The sequence below is a fragment of the Colius striatus genome, chromosome 3 (genome assembly GCF_028858725.1).
Source record: "Colius striatus isolate bColStr4 chromosome 3, bColStr4.1.hap1, whole genome shotgun sequence".
NCBI lineage: Eukaryota > Metazoa > Chordata > Aves > Coliiformes > Coliidae > Colius > Colius striatus.
The window spans coordinates 88493845-88494854 of record NC_084761.1 but is presented as its reverse complement, the minus strand read 5'-3'; positions in this window follow the sequence as shown (position 1 = coordinate 88494854).

Genomic DNA, 1010 nt, shown 5'->3' with positions numbered 1-1010 from the left:
GTTCAGAATAAGCTTCTGCTTTTTGCCAGCTCAGATGCTAAGGTCGTATCTTAATGGAAAGGCGTTGATCCCTCTGAATATGGAATGCTTAATAGGCACAACTAAGTACCTTTCAATGGAGGCATGAAAACAGCTCTTCTTTCAGCAACAGCACATAGGCAATAATTTGATGGAAAGAAACAGTATTCATTTTTAGGAGCAATATACTCCATTCACCTTCCAACTGTATAGTTGCAGTCAAAGCCAGCCAACAAGTAATCATAGAATGGTAGGAGTTGGAAGGGACCTTTAGAGATCACCTAGTCCAACCCCCTTCTAGAAGTAATTAACACATTGCTCTTTTTGGTGTTGTGCAAACCCAAAGGTGCAAGGAGTGTCACAAACAAGTCAGTTGGTATAACCAGGAAGTCTATTCTGACTCAAAAAGGAATTAAAACACAAGAACCAAGTCTAGAAAGTAGAGTTTGCTGTAGAAAATGCTCTACAAACAGATAACTGCTCTGTCTCTTTGGGAAACAGTGGCAATATTTGCTGAGAAGATAGTTGTGTGGTTCAAGGCACTCAGGAGACCTGTGTTTAGCTCTTAGCGATTTCTGTCCTGGATTTATTACATAAAAGTCTCACTCTGGCTGTAAAACAGGGTTAGTAGTACTTCCTTTTTCCCTCTTGCCACATACAGGCAGAAATGAAGACAACAGGATCCTAACTAGACGCTCTCTAAATGACATCAAAGCACAATGCATAAAGATGAAAAAAAAGACAGTGTAAATAAATGACTTGTGTGCAACACATTTCTAAACACAGGCTAAAAAAAGGTAGAATAATTATATCATAGAACTGCAAAGGATTTAATAACATCAGGCCCTGGTTTTCTGTAAGAAAACTTTCTCTTGGATTCTATTCTAGTTTTCTCTAGATTCTATTCTAGTTTGACAAGAAGGAGGGAAGACATACTTGTTTGAAATGAGGTTTACAGCAACACATTATTTGTGTAAACTTTAATCTCCTTA